This window comes from Rhineura floridana, chromosome 12, assembly GCF_030035675.1.
Source record: "Rhineura floridana isolate rRhiFlo1 chromosome 12, rRhiFlo1.hap2, whole genome shotgun sequence".
In the NCBI taxonomy this organism is placed as follows: domain Eukaryota; kingdom Metazoa; phylum Chordata; class Lepidosauria; order Squamata; family Rhineuridae; genus Rhineura; species Rhineura floridana.
The window spans coordinates 43,406,752-43,431,017 of NC_084491.1; the positions used below are offsets into that span (position 1 = coordinate 43,406,752).

General features: G+C 42.7%; 1 pseudogene; it reads left to right on the plus strand.

Moving 5' to 3' along the window:
• LOC133368351 (NXPE family member 4-like) overlaps positions 1 to 17,670 on the plus strand; it is a 38,458-nt pseudogene extending 20,788 nt beyond the window's left edge.
• The last annotated feature ends 6,596 nt before the right edge of the window (positions 17,671 to 24,266 follow it).

Here is a 24,266-nt window from a genome sequence, read left to right on the forward strand (position 1 = left end):
AAATACCTCGTTTACCCTCTCTGCTCTTTCCTCCCGGTCCCGTTGTTCTTCATCATTCTCTGTTGTTGTTTTGAGCCCCGACGAGCAGCTGGGCTGCGGGCGTCCGCCCACGCGCCCTGCAGCTTCTCGCCGGCTTGCCGGCTGTTTTCCTTTGTATTGCCGGCGCTTTAAAGCGTTTGTTGCTTGTGTAGAGCCCAGCTTGCTTTTTCTTAAGGTGTTTGTGGGTGGTGACGTTCCTGGTTGGGGTATTCCCTTGGTTATATATACAAATTTTGATTCCGTTTGTTTTGCCCCCCCCTTTTCTTCTGGTTTGTCTTTAAATTGTTAAAGTTGCTTGCATTTGTGTGCCTTGTTAGTTAGTTTCAGTGCTCTTTGGTTCTTAGATATATATATATATTTCGATTGTTGATATATATATTTTTATTTATTTGCTATTGTGTTATTTATTTATTTATTTATTTATTTTCATTTCTAGACCGCCCATAGCTAATAGCTCTCTGGGCGGTGTACAAAACGAGATTAAAATACAATATAGAATAAACTCAGTAACAAAAAAGAACACATTAAACTAAAACATTAAACATTAAAATGCCTGGGAGTATAGCCAGGACTTAACCTGGCACCTAAAAGAAAGAACCGTAGGCGCCAGGCGTATTTCCTCCAGTAAGCTGTTCCACAATTCGGGGGCCACCACAGAAAAGGCCCTAGATCTAGTAACAGTCCTCCGGGCATCCTGGTGAGTTGGTACCCGGAGGAGGGCCTTAGATACTGAACTAAGTGAACGGGTAGGTTCATAGCGGGAGAGGCGTTCCACAAGGTATTGCGGTCCCACACCGTGTAAGGCTTTATAGGTCAACACCAGCACCTTGAATCTGGCTCGGAAACAAATAGGTAGCCAGTGCAAGTGAGCCAGGACAGGTGTTATAAGCGCGGACCGATTGGTCCTCGTCAACAGCCTGGCTGCCGCATTTTGCACTAGCTGAAGTTTCCGAACAGTCTTCAAGGGCAGCCCTATGTAGAGCGCATTACAGTAATCCAATCTAGAAGTTACCAGAGCGTGGACAACAGAGGCGAGATCATCACTGTCCTGATAGGGGCGTAGTTGGGCTACTAAGCGAAGGAGGTAAAACGCATTCCGTGCCACCGAGGCCACTTGAGCCTCGAGCGACAAGGAAGGGTCAAAAAGGACCCCCAAACTACGAACCTGTTCCTTCAAGGGGAGTGTAACCCCATCTAGAACAGGATAAGCATCCACCATCTGGGCAGAGAAAGAGGTCACCAACAGTGTCTCAGTCTTGTCTGGATTGAGTTTCAGTTTATTAGCTCTCATCCAGTCCATTATTGCGGTCAGGCAACGGTTCAGCACATCAACAGCCTCACCTGAAGAAGGTGAAAAGGAGAAGTAGAGCTGCGTGTCATCAGCGTACTGATGGCAACGCACTCCAAAACTCCTGATGACCGCACCCAGAGGCTGCATGTAGGTGTTAAAGAGCATGGGGGACAAAACCGACCCCTGAGGGACTCCACAATGGAGAGTCCAGGGTGTCGAGCAATGTTCCCCAAGCACTACCTTCTGGCGACGATCCGCTAAGTAGGAGCAGAGCCACTGCCAAGCAGTGCCCCCAACTCCCAACTCCGCGAGCCTCCCCAGAAGGATACCATGGTCGATGGTATCAAATGCCGCTGAGAGATCAAGGAGAATCAACAGAGTCACACTCCCCCTGTCCCTCTCCCGACAGAGGTCATCATACAGGGCGACCAAGGCTGTTTCAGTGCCAAAACCGGACCTAAAACCGGATTGAAACGGATCCAGATAATTGGTTTCATCCAAGAGCGCCTGGAGCTGGCCAGCGACCACCCGCTCCAAAACCTTGCCCAAAAAAGGGACATTCGCCACCGGTCTATAGTTGTTCAAAACATCTGGGTCCAAAGAAGGTTTCTTTAAAAGAGGTCTTATTACTGCCTCCTTGAGACTGCCAGGGACTACTCCCTCTCTCAAGGAGGCATTTATTACTTCCTTGGCCCAACCGGTGGTTACAGCCCTGCCAGTCTTCACCAGCCAAGATGGGCAGGGGTCCAGAGCAGACGTGGTGTGTTGGCAATATTCTCTTGCTCCTCAATCGCAAGTTTGGCCTCCAGTAACAACGGAAGAAAACTCCTTACTGATTACTAAACTTAAATCTAACAAGGCCCCAGGACCAGATAATATTCCCCCGGAGGTTTCCAAAGAAAATAAACAATGGTGGGCTCCGCTGTTGGCCTCTCTTTTTACATATATCGATTCTTCTACTATAATACCGGAAGATTGGGGTATATCTACGATTGTTCCCATATATAAAAAAGGGCTTTCTAATGACCCGGCTAATTATCGTCCAATTAGTCTTATTAATATAATAAGTAAACTATACACAGCATATCTTGGCTCTAAATTAATCAGTTGGATAGAACAGAACAATATTTTAGCAATTGAGCAAGCGGGTTTTTGTTCAAAAAGATCAACAATAGACCATTCCTTAGTATTAAATCATTTAATTGCCAAATAAAAGGAGGTACTTTTTATACGGCATTTGTAGATTTAAAAGCTGCCTTCGATTCAATATCTCGTATCCGTCTATGGACTAAGCTTGATAGCTTGGGAATTGATAGACGCTTACTTATTTTGATCCAAGGTTTATACCAAAACACCTCACTCCAAATCAGATGCAGTACTAAAGGCCATCTTTCTAATATTATTCCAACAAAGAGAGGGGTCAAACAAGGTTGCGTTTTAGCTCCAATGCTTTTTAACTTGTATATAAATGATATAGTTTCAAATTTAGCTAAAGCTTCTTCACATCCTCCTATATTAGCTAATAATCCTAGAAATATATTACTATACGCAGATGATGTGGCCCTTTTATCTAGGACTCCAACAGATTTAAAGAGATTGTTATCGAAACTTGCTAATTACTGCTCTGCGGAATTTCTAACAATTAACTATCAGAAAACAAAAATTATAGCTTTTACAAGCAAGAGAACTAAACATAGATGGCAAATTGATGGCCAACAAATTGAGCAAGTTCAATCTTACAAATACCTCGGTCAAGTGTTCCAATCTTCCGGAGCACACCACCTTCACTCTAAAGCAATGATACTCAATGCCCAACGAACTATGAAAACGCTATTGGCATTTTATTACACTAAAGGTGGGCAATCCTTTCCTCCAGTTCAAAAATTTTTTAATATTAAAATCATTCCTCAAATGACATACGGAGTTCAAGCTAACACAATCACGAAATTCCAGGATTTTGAGGTAGTGCAAAATATATTTCTAAGATCAATAATGGCTACTCCTAAATGTATACCTAACTGCATACTATGTAGAGGCAGGTGTTCAAACTATAGAGTCTAAGATATGGTTTCTGAGAATCTCCGAATGGCTAAAATTTATTTTTAACCCAGTAGGTCTATCCCCAGATATTTTAACAGATAATTTTAAATCACCTTGGGCGAAATTAATACAAAACAAACTTTTAGAAATAGGTTTTGCGCTCTATACCATTCAATGACTTGGCTTGGAAAATGCTCTAATTCAAGTACGCCAACGTCTAAAGGATATTGACCTACAGCATCAACTAATGCTTGTTAAAAACCAAAGGTATAATCCCAGAATTTTATCCAAATGCCATACTTATTGAATTTAAATATTTCTAAATATCGTAAGGCATTTACTCTGATAAGATTAAATGTTCTTCCCTCGGCTCTTGAGGGACGATACGCGAAGGTTCCTTATGCAGATCGTCATTGTCCTTGTGGGCAAGGTGTGGTAGAAAATAATGTTCATGTTTTATTTTATTGCTCTCTTTATAATACTGCAAGACAGCAATTTATATTACCTCTTTTATCAAATATAAAGAATAAACCTTGGGTCTCTCCTGAAGAATATCTCTTAGAAGACCGAATCTCAAAAATATCATTAGCAGTAGCAAAATTTTCGGTAGTGGCTATAGCTACCAGATGTAAATTTATGAGTAACTCTTAATATATTTATGAAATTATGAAATTAACAAGAGTCTTAAGTATTTATTTAAACTTCTACTGACCTGATAAAACATCTAAGACAAAATTGGAAGAGCTATCGTTTTTCTCATACGAAATCATTGGAATTAATGCATTTTATTTATAGCTACTTTGTATTGGTGTATATGTTTGTATTTTATAACTTTGTATTAATGTGTATTAATGGCTAATTGGCCGTAATAATAAAATTACTTACTTAGTATTAGAACCAAGAAGGGAAACTCAGCAAAGGAAGTTCCTTGCCCTACAGCATCTTTGTACATTAGCCCATGTGGGTGCATAGAAAATAGATCTAGTTGAAAGGCAACACATGGAGATCTGCATTGACTGTTGCAATGTATCACCAAGGGAAAGGACTCCAAACAAAGTAAGAGACTGAAAGATCATATTATTGTATAATCTTAGAAGGGGGAGTGGCTGTGAGGGGGCATGGTGTGACTATCATGAAGGGACCCTACACTTCCAAATTTGCCACTACTCTACTGGCTACGATGGCTATGCACTACCTCCAGAATGAGAGTTAGCATGTCTCTGAACACCAATTGCTATGGAACAAGAGCAAGACACGGCTATTGCTTTTTGTTTTCAGCAGTAGCTAAGCAGATTCCTCTGGGAAGTGCATAAGTGGGGCATGAAGATGACCCCCTTCTCCAGTACTTTTGCCCTTGACATTCAGAGATATACTGCCTCTGGACCTGGAGGTTTTACTCAGGGATCAGGGCTCCTTGTTGTTGATACTCTTGCTCTCCATGAAGCTGGTGGCTCTTTTTGAAAGTGAAGTCTAAGCTTCTGCCCATTGCCATCTTGAAGTGCCAGCTCTTTGAGCTGAGCCCTCCTGTCCTTCGAAAGATTTGAGAAATGCAGGCTGAAAATGATCCACGGGAAAGGCCAAAGCTCAGTGGCATACATAGGCAGAAATGGGAAGTAAATGCTGGGACATTTGACCAACAGACAGCACATTTGAAGGACATCTGGGTTGAACATGTGAGGCACATGTGGGCAAGAGATGCGTGTCCAAAGGTCGTCACTAAAGGAAAAGTGTGGAGTTAAACAACTGTATAGAAGGCAGTGGAAAATAGGCAGAGGGTGTTGTTGTTTGATGTGGATTCTGCCGGTCCCTGCATTGGCTGGGCTGAGGTGACTCCCTCCCCTGGTATATGTCAATATTTGTATTCTTTTGGCATGCTTCAGGATTGTACTTTTCTCTTTTACTGGTTGTATGAAGTTGCATGTATGTTTCATCAATAAAGTTCTGTTAAACCTTTTAACTAGGGTTTAACTGCCCATTCACTGTCCAATGGGTAAACAACAGCTCAGTAGGCTAGAGATTAAGGTGGAATCTGTATAAAACCTTTGATTCAAATTACCTAATTAAAAATCTCCTAAAATTTAATTCCCATGGTATTAAATTCCCACTGCTGAGAGCCAGTATGGTGTAGTGGTTAGAATGTTGGACCTGGGAAACCAGGGTCCAAATTCCCCACTCAGCCATGAAGCTTGCTAGGTGACCTTGGGCAAGTCTCCCAACCTAGCCTACTTCACACGGTCATTGTGAGGATAAAATGGAGAGGGAGGTGAATTATGTATGCCACCTTGAGCTCCTTGGAATAAAGGTGGGATATAAATGTAATAATAATAGTATCCAGGAAACTGCCATACTAGGTCGTGCTATTGGTCCATCCAGCTTAATATTTATTTATTTATTGAATTTCTTAGTCGCCCATCTGGCTGGCTATCCAGCCACCCTGGGTGACGTACAAAATAAACATACAGATACAATAAGCATTAAAAATCTGGAAACAGGAATAATAAAATCTACCCCACCCCAAAAGCCTGCCTGAAGAGCCAGGTCTTCATGGCCCGGTGGAAACTCATTAAAGAGGGGGCATGGCGGAGATCATTTGGGAGGGAGTTCCACAGGGTGAGGGCCACAACTGAAAAAGTCCTCTCTCTAGTCCTCACCAGTCTGTCTGTTTTGACTGATGGGATGGAGAGAAGGACTTTTGAGGCTGATCTTGTTGGACGGCATAACTGATGATGCTAGAGTCGCTCCTTCAGGTAGACTGGGCCGAAACCGTATAGGGATTTAAAGGTCAAAACCAACACCTTGAATTGGGCCCGGCAAGCAACTGATAACCAGTGCAACTCTTTTAGCACTGGAGTGATGTGATCTTGCCAGTGGCTGCCTTTGATCCGGCGAGCCGCCGCGTTCTGTACGAGTTGCAGCTTCTGGACCATTTTCATGGGTAGCCCCACATAGAGCGCATTACAGTAGTATAGGCGAGAGGAGACAAGGGCATGTACCACCGATGGGAGCAGATGGTTGGGAAGGTAGGGGCGCAGCCTCCGTATCAGATGGAGTTGATACAGTGCTGCCCGGCTCACAGCCGAGACCTGAGCTTCCATGGACAGTTGGGAGTCAATGACCCCCAGGCTGCGGACCTGGTCTTTCAGGGGCAGTTGTACCCCATTGAGCACCAGGTCCAAATCCCCCAACCTCCCCTTGTCTCCCACAAGCAGAACCTTGGTTTTGTCAGGGTTCAGTTTCAGCTTATTCCTTCCCATCCAGCCACTCACTGACTCCAGGCACCTGGACAGGGTTTCTACAGCCTCTCCTCACTATAGCTCTCCAGGATCTCAGTAAGAGGAAGTCTTTTGCTCCTCCCACATACTTCTTGATCCATTTATAAGGTGAAGATGCAAGAACCTTTTGCTGGGAGGGGGGGAAGTTAAGCTTTCTCCTTGTGCGTCTTGTAATTATTTCTTTCCTGTTGAATGATCCAGATTGCCATCTTTGGAGATCTTATGAGGCATGTAGAAAAGATTAAAGTTGCTACAGATGTTGGAAAGGTGTGTTCTTTTAAAAATCATATTTACACCAGGCTTTATTTCCAATAATATATCAGAGAGCATTCTAAAGCACATTGTAAATCATGCTTCTTAAATCTGGTACTGAATTTCACAATCATAACTATATATATTAAATATAACAACACTACAGAAACAAGACAAATGTACTACTACTACCACCACTACTGCTTGTAGTAGTGGTAATAATAATAGGTGTAAATATAAACGAGAAAGAACAAATAATCCTGGGAACTATTATATTACAGAAGAACTGTTGTGGACTATCAGTACTAGAACCATTACGTTTAACTTTAACATTTTCCTTTCCCTGCTCATTTATTTATTTAATTTATATCCTGGCCTTCCTCCTAGAAGGAGCCCAGGGTGACAAGCAAAAGCACTAAAAGCACTTTAAAACATCTTAAAAGCAAAAGACTTCAAAACATATTAAAATAAAACATATTTTAAAACATATTTTAAAGAATCTTTTAAAAATCTTTAAAAAACAACTTAAAAAGCAATTCCAGCACACGAACTGGAATAAGGTCTCTACTTAGAAGGGTTGTTGAAAGAGGAAGGTCTTCAATAGGAGCCAAAAAGATAACAGAGATGGTGCCTGTCTAATATTTAAGGGGAGGGAATTCCCAAGGATCGATGCCGTAACGCTAAAGCTCCACTTCGTGTGTTATCTGGAATGGACTTTCTGATAAGATGGTATCTGCAGGAGGCCCTCACCTGCAGAGTGCAGTGATCGACTGGATATATAAGGGATAAGATGATCCTTCAGGTATCCTGGTCCCAAGCTGTATAGGGCTTTGTACACCAAAACTAGAACCTTGAACTTGGCCTGGTAGCTAATGGGCAGCCAGTGCAATTCTTTCAGCAGTGGGGTAACATGTTGGCGAGACCCTGCCCCAGTGACCACCACATTTTGCACCAGCTGCAGCTTCTGGACCAACCACAAGGGCAGCCCCACATACAGTGCATTACAGTAATCCAGCCTGGAGGTTACCAGTGCGTGGACAGCAGTGGTCAGGCTATCCTGGTCCAGAAACACGCGCAGCTGTCTTACCAGCCAAAGCTGATAAAAGGCACTCCTAGCCACTGAGGTCACCAGGTCCTCTAGCAACAAACCTGGATCCAGGAGCACCCCCAGACTACAAACCTGCTCTTTCAGAGGGAGTATGACCCACATCCAAAGCATGCAGTTGACTAATTATCTGAACTCAGGAACTACCAACCCATAGCTTCACCATCTTGCTAGCATTCAGACTCAGTTTATTGGCCCTCAACCAGCCCACCATAGAGTCCAGGCACTTTCCGTGTTTATAAAACCTTCAGGGAAAGAAACACATCAGGTGGAGGCCAGCCATGTTCCTCCATGCTTGTAAACACGATGAAATCATACCCTATTGTCAAAAAGTAATCATTTCTACACTGGCACCTTAAATTTCTGTGTCAACTTCTCAAGTCATGCTATGTCCCAGATCTTTTGATACAAGGTGTCTATTGTTACTTGACAGAAGCCATGCCAGATTCATGCCACCAACACTCTGGCTGTTGATAACAAATGACTTATCAGCAACCTACTTTTCAGATCTATATCCTGCCCTAAATCTAAATTTAAGAGAGCAAATTGTGGAGGAGGTTTTACAGCCTGTCTTGTAATAGCACTAATTTCAGTAAAAAACCAGTTCCAAAATCCTTGTACTCTGTGGCATACTACCCACCACATATGAAGATACATTCCAATAACCTGACACCCCCTCCAGCACAATGGACTGATAAGAGAACAGAAGAACATAAGAAAAGCCTACTGGATCAGGCCAATGGCCCATCTACTCCAGCAACCTGTTCTCACAGTAGTCAACCAGATGCCCCTGGGAAGCCCACAAACAGGGCCTGAATTCAAGAGCACTCTCCCCTCCTGCAGTTTCCAGCAACTGGTAGCTTCTCATGGAAGATAAAGCTGTCAATGGCTACAAGCCATGATGGCTATGCTCTGCCACCATAGTCAGAGGCAGAATGCTTCTGAAAACCAGTTGCCAGTAGCCTCAGGAGGGGAGAGTGCTCTTGTGCTCAGGTCCTGCTTGCAGGCTTCCCATAATGGGCATCTGGTTGGCCATGGTGAGAATAGGATGCTGGACTAGATGGACCATTGTCCTGATCCAGCAGGCTCTTCTTATGTTCTTATGTTCTGTGGACAGTGATACCATTTATGAATAAGCTTTAATGATGACTCCTTAATCCGAGTTGAAATCAGTTTGAGTAATTTTAATAAAAGGGGACAATACATAACATGTTTCCTTGCTGTGCTTTCTAGATGCTTATTTATCCCAATTTCTACATATTTTCCTAGTAAGATTTAGTTTGTTCTGATCCAATGGTACTGTTAAGTTATTTCAAACGAGTAGCTGGTGCAAAGGCTAGAGACGTAATTTTCATTTAATTTTAGCTAAACATTTTTTGTAACTCAAAAGCAAGATAATAGAATAGGAGATGGGGAAGTCAAATGCAGCAGTTTATTGAAAAGTTTGTTGCAGGCATTTTATTTATGATTTTGATTAGGAGGAAAGGAGAGGAGTTAGGCTTGGAATGTTATAAACAGATATTTCCAGTTCAGACAGCTTTGGTAAATAATTGGATGGAGGTTTTTTTATGCTTTGAGAAATGTAAACGGGATGTATGGATAGTCGTAGTACAATATAATAAGTAATGTACAGTAGGGCCCCGCTTTACGGCGCTTCGCTTTACAGTGCTTCACTAAGGTGGCGGTCTCAATTAGACACAACTAGACTAAAGCCCCACTCATATGGCGCTTGTTCTGCTTTTACAGTGGTTTTCGGGCATCACGCACCATTCTATTCAATGAGTTCTGCTTTTCAGCGGTTTTTGCTTTTTGGTGGGGTCCGGAACGTAACCCGCCGTATGAGTGGGGCCCTACTGTATAATACTATTGTAATGTCATATATTTGTGGAATCCAGCGTTTGTCCCTTTGATGCCCTAAATAACAGTCTGGAGCTGTTTGGGAATAGACATTAGGAGGCTAGAGCTGTGTAAAATGGATAATATTATTGCCGATATATCTCCGGGGGATGGAAGGATCCTTGTAGTGGGCGATTCGATCATTAGGAACATAGACAGTGGGGTGTGTCATGGGCGTGCAGACCGCAAGGTGGTTTGCCTGCCTGGTGCGAAGGTTGCAGATATCGCCCGTCGTTTAGATAGTTTGGTAGACAGTGCTGGAGAGGAGTCAGTGGTCGTGGTGCACGTTGGCACCAATGACATGGGGAAATGCAGCCGTGAGGTCCTGGCAGAGCTTGGAAAAGTTACTTTTTTGAACCACAACTCCCATCAGCCCAATCCAGTGGCCATGCTGGCTGGGGCTGATGGGAGTTGTAGTTCAAAAAAGTAACTTTTCCAAGCTCTGGGTCCTGGAAGCAAAATTTAGGTTGCTAGATAGGATGCTGAAAGCCAGGACCTCCAAGGTGGCTTTCTATGAAATGCTACCGGTCCCACGCGCAGGACCAGCCAGACAGGCCCAGCTTCGCAGTCTCAATGCGTGGATGAGACGATGGTGTCGGGTGGAAGGGTTCGGATTTGTTAGGCACTGGGGAACATTTTGGGACAAGCCAGGCCTGTAGAAAAGGAACGGGCTCCACTTGAACCAGAATGGAACAAGACTGCTGGCACTTAAAATTAAAAAGGTGGCAGAGCAGCTTTTAAACTGACTAAGGGGGGAAACCTGACAGAAGCTGAGGAAGGTCCAGTTCGGAATAAACCTCCCCCCTGGGATAAAAACCAAAGAAATGATGAAATTTTAAAAGGGGTAGGCCTAGAAGTAGGCATTGTGAGAGCAGGGGCACAGGATATCAATTCAGAAGGGCAAAATTACCACAGGCCAAACCAAAAGTGCCAAAGACACTTGAAGAGAGACACTGCTTACAAGTTCTGTATGCTAATGCTAGGAGCCTCCGAACCACAATGGGAGAACTGGAGTGCTTGGTTTTAGAGGAGAGCATTGATATAGTGAGCATAATGGAGACCTGGTGGAATGGAGAAAACCAGTGGGATACGGTTATCTCTGGATATAAACTATATCGGAAGGACAGGGAAGGACGTATTGGTGGCGGAGTCGCTCTATACATGAAAGAAGGCATTGAATCCAGCAAGCCGGAAACCCCCAAAGAGGCGGACTCCTCCACAGAATCGTTGTGGGTGGTGATACCGTGCCCCAGGAGGGACTTAATACTGGGAACGATCTATCGTCCCCCTGATCAAAATGCTCCAGGAGACCTTGAGATGAGATATGAAATTGAGGAAGCATCCAAACTAGGAAATGTGGTAGTAATGGGTGACTTCAACTACCCAGACATAGACTGGCTGCATATGTGTTCCAGTCATGACAAAGAAGCAAAATTTCTAGATATTCTAAATGACTATGCCCTAGACCAGTTGGTCATGGAACCGACCAGAGGGATGGCAACCCTGGACTTAATCCTCAGTGGGGACCGGGACCTGGTGCGAGATGTAAGTGTTGTCGAACTGATTGGGAGCAATGACCATAGTGCTATTAAATTAAACATACATGTAAATAGCCAATTGCCAAGAAAATCCAACATGGTCACATTTGACTTCAAACGAGGAAACTTTACAAAAATGAGGGGATTGGTAAAAAGAAAGCTGAAAAACAAAGTCCTGAGGGTCACATCACTCGAAAATGCTTGGAAGTTGTTTAAAAACACTATATTAGAAGCTCAACTGGAGTGCATACCACAGATCAGAAAAGGTACCACCAGGGCCAAGAAGATGCCAGCATGGTTAACGAGCAAAGTCAAGGAAGCTCTTAGAGGCAAAAAGTCTTCCTTCAGAAAATGGAAGTCTTGTCCGAATGAAGAAAATAAAAAGGAACACAAACTCTGGCAAAAGAAATGCAAGAAGACAATAAGGGATGCTAAAAAAGAATTTGAGGAGCACATTGCTAAGAACATAAAAACCAACAACAAAAAATTCTATAAATACATTCAAAGCAGGAGACCATATAGGGAGGCGATCGGACCCTTGGTTGATAAGGGAGTCAAAGTTGTACTAAAGAACGATAAATAGATTGCAGAGAAGCTAAATGAATTTTTTGCATCTGTCTTTACAGTGGAAGATATAGGGCTGATCCCTGAACCTGAACTAACATTTGCAGGAAGGGATTTGGAGGAACTGAGACAAATACTGGTAACGAGAGAGGAAGTTCTAGGCTTAACAGACAATATAAAAACTGACAAATCACCAGGCCCGGATGGCATCCACCTGAGAGTTCTCAAAGAACTCAAATGTGAAATTGCTGATCTGCTAACTAAAATATGTAACTTGTGCCTCAGGTCCTCCTCCGTGCCTGAGGACTGGAAAGTGGCAAATGTAATGCCAATCTTCAAAAAGGGATCCAGGGGGGATCCCGGAAATTACAGGCCAGTTAGCTTAACTTCTGTCCCTGGAAAACTGGTAGAAAGTATTATTAAAGCTAAATTAACTAAGCACATCAAAGAACAAGCCTTGCTGAAGCAGAGCCAGCATGGCTTCTGCAAGGGAAAGTCCTGTCTCAGTAACCTATTAGAATTCTTTGAGAGTGTCAACAAGCATATAGATAGAGGTGATCCAGTGGACATAGTGTACTTAGACTTTCAAAAAGCTTTTGACAAGGTACCTCACCAAAGACTTCTGAGGAAGCTTAGCAGTCATGGAATAAGAGGAGAGGTCCTGTTGTGGAGAAGGAATTGGTTAAGAAGCAGAAAGCAGAGAGTAGGAATAAATGGACAGTTCTCCCAATGAAGGGCTGTAGAAAGTGGAGTCCCTCAAGGATTGGTATTGGGACCTGTACTTTTCAACTTGTTCATTAATGACCTAGAATTAGGAGTGAGCAGTGAAATGGCCAAGTTTGCTGACGATACTAAATTGTTCAGGGTTGTTAAAACAAAAAGGGATTGCGAAGAGTTCCAAAAAGACCTCTCCAAACTGAGTGAATGGGCAGAAAAATTGCAAATGCAATTCAATATAAACAAGTGTAAAATTATGCATATTGGAGCAAAAAGTCTTAATTTCACATATACGCTCATGGGATCTGAACTGGCGGTGACCAACCAGGAGAGAGACCTCAGGGTTGTAGTGGACAGCACGATGAAAATGTCGACCCAGTGTGCGGCAGCTGTTAAAAAGGCTAATTCCATGCTAGGGATAATTAGGAAAGGTATTGAAAATAAAACAGCCGATATCATAATGCCATTGTATAAATCTATCGTGCAGCTGCATTTGTAATACTGTGTACAGTTCTGGTCGCCTCATCTCAAAAAGGATATTATAGAGTTGGAAAAGGTTCAGAAGAGGGCAACCAGAATGATCAAGGGGATGGAGCGACTCCCTTACGAGGAAAGGTTGCAGCATTTGGGGCTTTTTAGTTTAGAGAAAAGGCGGGTCAGAGGAGACATGATAGAAGTGTATAAAATTATGCATGGCATTGAGAAAGTGGATAGAGAAAAGTTCTTCTCTCTCTCTCATAATACTAGAACTCGTGGACATTCAAAGAAGCTGAATGTTGGAAGATTCAGGACAGACAAAAGGAAGTACTTCTTAACTCAGCGCATAGTTAAACTATGGAATTTGCTCCCAGAAGATGCAGTAATGGCCACCAGCTTGGATGGCTTTAAAAGAAGATTAGACAAATTCATAAGAATGGGACATACCTAGTCAGCTTTGGGAGGGTGATGTCAGGATGTCACTCTTGCTTATCAGCCCCAGTGAAGGAATTTCTGCCCTGTGGGCTGCCAAGAAGAGAGGCTACGACAAAATGGCTTTCACTGGCAAATTTTTAAATGGAACATCAGAAGTCTCCACTGATTGTGGTTGTGTCATTAACACAAATGCAGAACTGTGTGAGTATCTAGATGAGGGAGACCAAGAGGCCTTCTACTGCGTGAAACCAAAGAATGTGCCTTGTGAAGCTTTCATTCACCTGAAGTCCGACAATAAAAACATCTCATATCTCACATCCCTGGAACAAAGACTTTTTGGCAGGTATTTTCTATGCTGTTCAATATGCAAATGTTTTCTGTAGGACTGAACTCGGCATTTGTGCTTCTGGGCAATTGGAAGGTGACAGAAACATGTCAGTCTTGCTACCCCATTCCCAAGCTCAGGTCCTGCTTTTGGACTTGCTTTAGGAATTCAGTTGGCCACTGTGAGAACACAATACTGGTCTAGATGAACCACTGGCCTGATCCAGCAGGCTCTTCTTATGCTCAAATGATTATGATGATGATTCTTCCAAAAACAAAAATAATATAGTAATTCCTTAAGCTAGGGGAACATTCTAAGACAATTTGAGCGACTGTGAAGCCAGAAAGAGAACCAGTCATGAACAAAATGTTGAAATGCAAAATGTTGGCCCACCATTGATTATTAGCTTGGGGAGAAAGCCTCCTACTTTCCAGCTAGAGATGGGAAGGGGCTGAGTGGAAGTTAAGTTCCAGGGGAGATTAGAAGGAAGCAGTTGCATCACTAGAGAGACAATGCTGGTGTAGGCATGTGGCATTTGGTTTAAAGTCTATTTATGTATGGTCTAAGATTTAATCTTATTTTCTAACACCCCAACCACCAATTTTACTTTACAAGTCCACTAGGGGCAAAGATCCATCTCAAGTAAGTATATCTGATGTAACATGCCCTGAACCTATCATATAGGAAGGGTTATATGTCTGAATAGAGAGCCAGTGTGGTGTAGTGGTTAGAGTATTGGACTACGACCTGAGAGACCAGGGTTTGAATCCCCACACAGCCATGAAGCTCACTGGGTGACCTTGGGCCAGTCACTGCCCTCAGCATCAGAGGAAGGCAATGGTAAAACCACCTCTGAATACCGCTTACCATGAAAACCCTATTCGTAGGGTTGCCATAAGTTGGGATCGACTTGAAGGCAGTCCATTTTCATATCTCTTAATATGTTATGTAAACAATAGCATCAGATGCCTCGTGACAAACTAGATTCTGAATTCACTTGAACTGTTTTTTTGTTTCACCTCCTTTCACCTCCTCCACACTTGGAATGCTCTGGGGACATTCTTGAGCCATTTCAATAAAATTTCCTGTCTGCATCCAATAAGAACAACAGAATGGTCTTGTTGCATCAAACTAAGATCCATCTAGCCAAGGCTTTCATTTCCATTGGAAGCCACTGAGGTGTGGAGATGAGGTGGAATAAAGCCAGGCGCACTCTGGGTGATGGATGGATGTTCTGATTTGCTTTCCCAATGGCCATTTTCTCTCTCTTGAAGGTCCAATGTAGGACTTGAGATCCCGCAGACATTCTTGTACATTCGTGTTGAAGCCTGTGAAAGTGAGCCAGTCTTCCTGCTTCTTGCCACATCTTTGGTGACGTTCATGCCAAGCATATTTTTTCTGGGCTCTGTCCAACCCAGTGACCCAGGCCCACTTCCCCCCTCCCTGTAATCCCTTGTGTGCTTGTGGAAAGCCTGTAATGAAGATCCTTTTTATTCAGCCAGACCTTTCAGACCTTTTCATCTTCTGCTCTGTTTTTCCAACCCCAGGCATTTTGGCTGCTCTCCTGCCTCTCATACTCTTCAATTTTATTCTTTATTGCTAATCTTGCTTGTGGTCAGAGCCTCTGTATGTTCTTGGGAAAGAAGCAGGATATCAAATAATTAAAATAAACAGATAAGTTGTTCTTCTGGTTCCTGCCCATCCGTGAAACTGGCTCCTGCTTCAGAACTGGCCCACAGTTTGCCAGGTGCAGAATTGATGGAATACAAAAGTATCTTTGTAAAGCTTTCTTTCTTTCTTTCTTTAATAAATATTATTAAAAATAAGAATTGACAGGCTGTAATAGGATGTTGCCACTGCTGGCACCTCTCCCACTTCCTACTTCCTCCACCTGAAGCTTTGGGATCTTCTCTGATTGTCCCAGGGACTGTAGAGCCATTCACATTCCTTCCAGTGCTGGCTTCCTCTCTCACAATGCTACAATCACAAAGTTCATTGGGATCTCGTCTCTCATTTCATTTTGACAGAGAAAATGACAATGGCAACTGAGAAATGCCAGGATGGGATGACCTCCCCATCACCCAGTGGCTTCGTGCGGCAGAGCCAATGGCACCCCGTGTTCTGCAATGTGTCCACTTTCAACACCTTGGACCGCATTAATGCTTGCTTGAAAAGAAAGCTGATTTACCTCCTGGGAGACTCAACTTCACGGCAATGGATTGAGTATCTCACAAAGACAGTGAATAGTACATTCTCCCACCTAGCTATAACCCTAATGTAGAGTTGCTGCCTCTAACATGCAGTGTCTGCTTCTGAATACCCAGAATCCTTTTCTGTGCCTTCCAGGCATTAATTAATTAAGTTTAGGAAACATCTTATGCACAAGAGGGATATTGTGCTGATGTGGGCTGAAGCTGATATGTGAAATGATCTAGCTAACATGATTACTGGAACTTGCCTTGGATGCCACTACAGCTAAGTGAAAATGTCAAGGGTTAGGGAAATGAAAGGGTGATTGGCAAGAGATTACTCTGTAAAGCTGGTATCATTCTGAAATATGGCATGCAAGAAATTTATCTTCTCAGTCTCTGGGTGTAACATCTTTGCCTGTTGCTTGTTCACTTGTTTAGACCTACCAGAGAGCAATAGGCAATTTGGAATGGATTCAGCATGGGAGAGCGAGCTCCCAGCAGTGTTGGCCCACAAAGCTGTAGCCCCACCCATCCTCCTCATTAAGAAGGGGAGGAACCCCAGCTGCCAGTACCTTTGAAGCTCCTTTGGCTGGTGGGGGGGGCAGATGATCCCCTCCATGCCACTCCATTGCCAATGGGCAACTGATAGCAGTGAAGAGGTTCTAGGGGAGGGAATATCTAGAAGATGCTTGCCATCTGCTGCTTGTAAGGTCCTTGGTGTGAGGAGGTGGCCAATGAGCTACTCCACTCAGAGAGAAACGGTTGTAATCATTAGAAGGGAAATAGCATGCTGACCAGGAAGGAGAAAGAAAATTTGGCTTGCAGGAGACAGGAGCGCTTGCATGCTTCTCTGTGAAACAAATTTTGCCATTGGATCCAAGTGAATAGACCAATCATTCTATAGAGTTTCCCCCACAAGACATAGCCCAGTAATTTGTCAGAGGACAGTTATCAAAAACTGGTATTGATTTTGTGTCTCTTTCCACATTAGCACTTGAATATCTTGATCTCCATGCAATAGGAAAGCCCCAGAAACTGCTTGCAGTGGATATGGCCAGAAACATTCAAATTCGTTGGAAAAAACATGGTCACCCCTTTGTTGGCAATGACAACTACTTAGTGACAGACCACAGCTACATTGCTTGGGAGATCGACCACGTGGCAGGTGACAGAGACATGGCAATTGTCATTGCTGTGGGCCAGCACTTCCGCCCCTACCCCATTGAACTCTTCATTCAAAGGGCAATTAACATCCTTGGAGCCATCCAGCGCCTTCTCTTGAGGAGCCCAGATACAAAGGTCATCATCAAAGAGGAGAACACCCGGCAACTGTGGGACAACCAGGGACTGTTTGGGGACTTCCATGGCTATGCCCAATACCTTGCACTAAAGGATATTTTTTGGGACATGAAGGTGGGATTTATTGATGCCGGGGACATGACAGTTGCCTATGGCACAAACATTATTCACCCACCAGATCATGTGGTTAAAAGTCAAATTAATATATTTTTAACCTATGTATGTTAAAGCACTGAAGCAAATACAATGTAAAAACTTTAATTACACGAAGCAAAGGATTTTGGATCAGGAAACAGTTAGTTAAATACATGAAGCATATGGATACCTAAAAGATCATCTCACCCCATATATACTCAATCTGATCGAGCAGGGTCACACTTGTGTTCCTGTTGTTCATGGCTGAGTCAGCTAAATCACATCCCACCATTATAACAAGAAATTGGGGTGGGGGCAGTAGATTCTACAGGTTATAATAAGGAAATGGCACAGTGGATTGATTCAGTGTAGGAGAAAATGGGTCCAGGAGCTCCATGCCTAATTGCTTATTTTGAAGGAGTTAAACATTTGATGAGTGCTTAAAACAGAATAAACTCAAATTGGAGCCTCAATAGTGGGGAAATCAAGTAAAGTACAGATACTCATGATTTGTTGAGGTTCAGCATTTAGGAGAATATTAGTTCCCCCAACTTCACATGCCCTTCCCCGGGCAATCACAGATTCCCAAGATATAGCAGAGCATCAGTAATTCCTTTTCTGCAAGTTCTGCCTTGTCTTTCTTGTGCTGGATCCTCATCAGGGGTATATGTGAGTAAGCTTGGTATCGGTCCCAGTACGCTTGGTCAGTCTGTGGTAGGGTCTCTCCAGCTGATGGGTCCCAAGGCACCCCAGTAGCCCCTTTCCCAAAACCTTGAAGTTTGGGTTATGAAAGGCAAACCAGCCCCACAAAGTGACTAATTGTCACCCAACAATTCTTATTCTCTCCTGACTGGTGGGGCTGTTTCTCCCTAAACAATGGCTTACAGAACATGGAGGAGAGGCCAGCCAAAAATTTAGGCACTGCTGAGAATTCCTTATTGGAGTTTGGTATATATAACAGTGGAGTGCACAAATGAATCGTCTGCTAAGACTGGTGGTTGGAACAATAAAGAAACTCAAGGTTTATTGCTTCTTGGAAACAAAGCCATTCTTGTGTACAGACAGACATGTGGTAATTTATGGAGTCATGAGATTTACAATCACAAAAACACTATCTCAGAAGAAAGTGGAAGGAAGGGAAGCCTGAGAGAGTATATCTACACATTAACAAGTAGTTACTAAAGAAGGAATCGGTGAAGGAAGAAAAGGTTACCTTTCCATCTAGTCCACCACCACCATCACCCGCACTGGTTCAGGAAACTTGTTACAAGTGTTGGTGCTTTTCTCTCAATAGTTCTAGTCTGTTTTCCTTCCTCGTCTCTGTTTTTCTCCAAAGCCTGTAATGTGACTCCAGCAGCCAGGTAGGTGGGCAATGATTCCATTAGGCCAATGGTCAGGGATGATGGGAGTTGTAGCCCAGAGTTCCCCATTCTTCTCACAGGGTGCTTTAAGCGAGGAACTAATATATCTATTTTTATGCGTACACATTTTTTTGGGATGGAAAACTAAATCACAAAGTGTGAATTTTGTGTTTCAGTTTGTATATGGTTTTGGGAAGGGTAAATTAAGCAGGTCCTAGAGATGGGTGAATCTTGTCAATTTTAGTTTCTCAGTTTCTCATTCTTTTCAGTTTTCAGTTCAGTTTTTGACATTTGTACATCAAGTTTACATTTTTCTAAAAATAAATAGTGCTCATAAAAATTCATCAGCAGTATAGCACACATATCTCCTAATATACATATTTTTGTATGTGCTTTTGCCTAATATACAAACTTTGGAAAGCATTTTCCCCTAATATAACACATGTTTTTGCATGTTCTTTTCACTAATATATGCATTTTAATGCACACTTTAGTACATTTATGTACACTTACTTGACTTCAGAACCGCGTTGCAAAGTTTGGAGAAGTGCAGTTCTCGAAGGATAACTCTGTTTCATTTCATGTAGTGTTTCAGAAAGTGCAAATTAAGGAGGATTGCCTTTAAGTGCAAACAGAATCAAATTTCCCCTCATTCCCAGTGGGTCCACAATAAAATATGAATCAAAATAAATTTCTCCTGCTTCCCTAATCTTTAGGCAGAGACAGAGTTTCTTCAAGGGCAAGTTATGGAATAGGCTATTTTGCCATGTTAGGGTTATTGGGTTTGGGGGAAGATTTCAAAACTGTAGCAAAAATGAAAAACAGAGGCCAAAAAATGAAGGAATAAAGTCAGTCGCTGCTGCGGGATAATAGAAGTCCAGGCACCAAATGCCAGACGTCTGCTTCGCTACGTTCCTTTTACCCAAATGAGAGGAGATCTCTGCAGCTGCAGTCAGAGAATGCTTTCCTAGTTGTGTTTCCCTGAGATTCTTTCAAAAGTGGAGATGGTGGCAGTGATGAACCTTGGATGTTCTGATGCAAAAGCAGGTGCTCTATCCCTGAGCCCCTTCCTGAATAGTATACAAAAAAAAGAAAAGAACATTGTGGGAATAGGTTTGTCAAACAACAACAACAACAGCAGCAGCAGCAGCAGCAGCAGCTCTGGGGTGGGGGCAACTCTTGCCATTAAAAACTGGTGCAACATGTGTCCATGCAGAGCTTTCCTTGCAATGCAAACAGTGTTGAGGGGAGAAGCAGCAAAACCAAGGAACCATCACCTGCCTGTCCCAAAGTTATGCCCTAAATGCCTTCAACTGACTGAAACTCAATGAAGCTTGTGCTGGATTTCAAGCAGAAAGGTTCAGGAATATTGCAACATGACAGATGCTCCTTTGCCAGCATTGAGTGTGGAAGCAACCAGATGTTTCTCTCCCAAATTATCTTCACTTTGGAAAACTGACCAATGTTTAGCCAGACACTTTGCCTGTTATCTGTCCAACAAATCCCAGAATCTTGATCCTAAAAGGACAATTTTGACATGTTAACCGCTCCTAATTAAGAAATTGCCCTCCTGTAGGTTGGGTTTTTCATTCAAATGGACCAACATGACGAGTTGCAACTTTTTTGTCTGCTTTGGAAAAGAACAACAACAACAAAGTCTTGGTGTGGCATCTTTAAAGCTAACATACACTTTTGTGGGCCAGAGACCTCTACTCAGACATGAGGGTAAAGGCATTGCTTGGAAGCACATCGGGCTCTTAAAAGGAATAATAGGCAAGAAAGGGAGGGCAGGTTAACCCTAACCCTAACCCTCCACCCCCCAATCCTGACTCCTATGTCATTGCAGCATTCACCAGCATCCGCTTCTTAAGTGATTTATTCCAGTTTCACGAGCCTGGATGTTGCTTGCGAGCCTCTCTCTGAAACGTCCTCAGTCATTCATTTCTGTTCTTAGCAATGGGACCAGATAATGGGCCCACAGACTGAAAAGTCCCCGTGCGTGAGCAGACCACGCTACGCTGCAGCAAGAGACGCTTATGAAAGAGGCCATAGAAGAACAAGCTGGGTGAGTAAGGGGTTAACTGGCTCTGGACAGGATCCAGCCCCTCCACGTCCCTTGCGGCTGTTGCAGAGGGAGAGGTGGGTTAGCAGAGCCCACTCCATCAGTTCGGCCAAAAATCCAGCTCCATTTGGGTGCTGCACCCCCTGCACTGTTTCCATTCAAGGTGATCATTATACATGAAGCCTGTGAGGTTAAAACTGGTGCCAAAGTTTGCTTGTTTCCATCTTCCCTTCTCAAGCCTTTCCCCCTTTGGTCCAGTGAAGTCAAGGGCTGTCTCTTTTGTTGCTGGTCTCTAGGAGCTTTTTCAGCTGAAAAAGGGGGCAAAGTGGTGGCTGGGGGGGGGGAGAGAGAGAATTGAAATAGACTGACAGCCAGGCATGATAAGGAGTTCAGAGCCAAATAAAGATCAGGAAACCCCTTTTAATTCAAAGGAAGTAGATGTGAGCTGCTCTGGCAGCCTTTTCAGCCAAGAAGCAAGGTGAAGATGGTTTCAATAAATAAATAAATAAATAGTTGCACATTTTCCTTCATATGTCTGTAAAGAAAAGGGCCACAGAGTAGGAATGGCTGAATCTGCATATTTCAATTTCATTTTCTCATTTTGCTCGTCTTAAGTGCCGTTCTCTACATTTCCACATCTGCTTGTGATTTTATTTTTTAAGTCCTAATGAAAATTCATTCAGGAATTTCTCCTTATATACATGTTTGTTTGTATGCAATTTTGCCTAATATACATATTTTTGGAAGGCAATTTTCCATGTTTTTTTGAATGTTATTTTCACTAATATATGCATTTTTATGCACACTGTACGATAGTATTTATGTACACATTACTTGCTGAAAAATTGCATTGCAAAACTTGGAGAAATGTGGATTGCAAAAGATGACTGTGTTTTGGTTCATGTATTGTTCAGCAAAGTGTGGAATAGATAGGTTTGCTTTTACATGTGAATAGAGTCAAATTTCTGCCTCATCCCTACCAGAGAGTTATTTAAAAAATAAATGCAAGCTGGAAGTCCAGAGAGGGAGCTTGGTACCTCCCAAGAGGGGCTTTGCCCCTACAGGCTCCTCATAGCTGCAACTCGGCATCACATATACAGGATGATCAACGGAGCTGCCTATGCAAGTCTCAAGAGTGGGAGAGGGCTATTGCACTCACATCCAGCTTGCAGGCGTCCCTTTGGGGCATCTGGTTGGCTACTATGAGAAGAGGAAGTTGAACAATATGGGCCTTTCATCTAAACCAGCAAGGTTCTTAAGGTGGTCCAGTGTTTAATATTTCTAATTCCAGAGTGATCAAAGTACTGAAAAGAAACAATTCATGAATATTCTAGAATGTGAAAAAAACTAGATGCTCAATGTTTGGGAATCAGCCTTTCCCTTCTCAATTGCAACTCTGCATCCAGCTTTCTCTCTCTCTCTATGCATTAACATCTCCTCTCTCCACAGCAAAAGTCTGTTCCCCAATCAGATGCAGGGGCATACAAAAGGCCATTTATCCAGATGTTTCCCACTGTTCCCCCTTGCTCCAGTGGAAAGTGTGCGTGTGTTTGGACTCTATTTTGTAGAATGGCATCCCTTTTTTTCTGGGTAGAACTTACTTGGACACAAATGCGTGGGCACATTTCCTAGGTGCAGCATAATGGGAAATGCCAAGTAAATGGGAAGTAAATGCCAAGGGATTTTCTGGGACTTGGTTGGACATGGGAGCTGTACATGGGAAAGCAATGCCCAAAGGTCGTCACTAAGGGAAAAGTGTGGAGTCAAACAACTGCATAAAAGGGCTTGGAGTAGGTGGAAGGTTTTGTTCTTTGATGTGGATTTTGCCGGGTCCTGCCAGGCAGGGCGGGGTTGATGCCCTTCCCTACGAACAGGACATGTCAATATTTGTATTCTTTCTGCATGCTTCAGTGATTGTAATTTTCTCTTTTAATGTTTGTGTGAAGTTGCATGTTTTGTTAAACCTTTTAGATAGAGTTTTAACTGCCCATTAACTATCTAGTAGGAAAACAGCTCAACAGACTAGAGATTAAGGCGGAATCTGTAGGAAATCTTTGATTCAAATTACCTAATTATCCATCTCCTAAATTATTATCCTCACAGTGTATATATTTATTTTTTTATTTATTATTACATTTATGTCCCACATTTCCTCAAGGAGCTCAAGGTGATGCATATGGTTCTCCTCCTTCTCCATTTTATCCTCACTACAACCCTGTCCTACAATTTATTGAATTCCTACAACTTATAAGTCCTACAACTTATTGAATTCTGTGAAGTCAATAATTTGTTTCTTGCGAAAACATTTTTTGAGCAACCAAAAGACGACTGCACGTGGACATCACCAAATGGTCAACATAGGAATCAAATTGATTTTATAATTGGTAGCAAAAGATGGAGAAGTTCCATACTTTCTGCGAAAACAAGACCAGGTGCAGACTTATTATGAACTGGTAATATCGAAAATCAAAGTAAAGCTAGAGAAGAATAACAAAGCAATCATAATGCCAAAATACAATTTAAATAACATCCCAGAAGAATATAAAGATCAAATAAGGAACAGGTTTGAGGCTTTAAACTTAGTTGACAGAGGCAAAATGGAGACAATAGTCAAGAAATCAGAAGAAGACTAGGACTGGGGGGGGCAGCTATGAGAGTACTGGAAACGGTCCTCAAATGCAAAGATGTGTCACTGAACACTAAAGTCAGGATCATTTAGACCATGGTATTCCCGATCTCTGTGTATGGATGTGAAAGTTGGACAGTGAAAAAAGCAGGTAAGAGAAAAATCAACTCATTTGAAATGTGGTGTTGGAGGAGAGCTTTGCACATACCATGGACTGTGAAAAAGACCAATAATTGGGTGTTACAACAAATTAAACCAGAACTGTCACTAGAAGCTAGAATGATGACACTGCGGTTATCATACTTTGGACACATGATGAGAAGACATGATTCACTAGAAAAGACAATAATGCTGGGAAAAACAGAAGGGAGTAGGAAAAAGGAAGGCCAAACAAGAGATGGATTGATTCCATAAAGGAAGCCACAGACCTGAACTTACAAGATCTGAACAGGGTGGTTCATGACAGATGCTCTTGGAGGTCACTGATTCATAGGGTCACCATAAGTCGTAATCGACTTGAAGGCACATAACAACAACAACAAGTTAAAAGACAGAAAGAACAATATAAAATAAAATTATGTAAAAATGATTACAGTATAATCATTGCAATGAAATAGTTGCAATGGGTTGTATCCAGTCC